The sequence below is a fragment of the Podarcis cretensis genome (genome assembly GCF_951804945.1).
Source record: "Podarcis cretensis genome assembly, chromosome: 6".
NCBI classification, from domain to species: domain Eukaryota; kingdom Metazoa; phylum Chordata; class Lepidosauria; order Squamata; family Lacertidae; genus Podarcis; species Podarcis cretensis.
Window position 1 is genome coordinate 77,529,997 of NC_137175.1, and position 379 is coordinate 77,530,375.

Sequence of the window (379 nt, forward strand, 5' to 3'; positions counted from 1 at the left end):
CTTTTCCCTCAGAGGGAAGGCCTCGCCGCCCACAAAGCGAAGCGGAGCTCACTACACACCCACACACCCGAATTTCACCGGTGACGGGGAGAGGACAACCGCCGCTTACCTCTGTTTCCTCGACCTCCTCGGGGCCCCCAGTCACGAGATGCGGCCCACTTCTCGCGAGAGCCGACGCTACGAGATCAGGGCGGAGCTCAAAGGGCCAACGGGACTGAACTAAGAAGCGGGTGGGGAGAATGGTTTGTGCGCGCGTGCGGGAGGGGGAGGGGGCGGGGCCTGGAACGCAGCGCTCCGCGAATTCAGAAAGGAGGGCGCGAGGGGGGGGGGGGGGGAAATGCGAGAGACGTTAAGGTTCCTCGTTTCCACGGTAACCGCA

At 64.4% G+C, this 379-nt stretch overlaps 1 long non-coding RNA gene across 1 annotated transcript in view; it reads left to right on the forward strand.

The window, feature by feature from the left end:
• LOC307219021 overlaps positions 1 to 379 on the forward strand; it is a 198,083-nt gene that overhangs the window by 110,382 nt on the left and 87,322 nt on the right. The window lies entirely within an intron of this gene.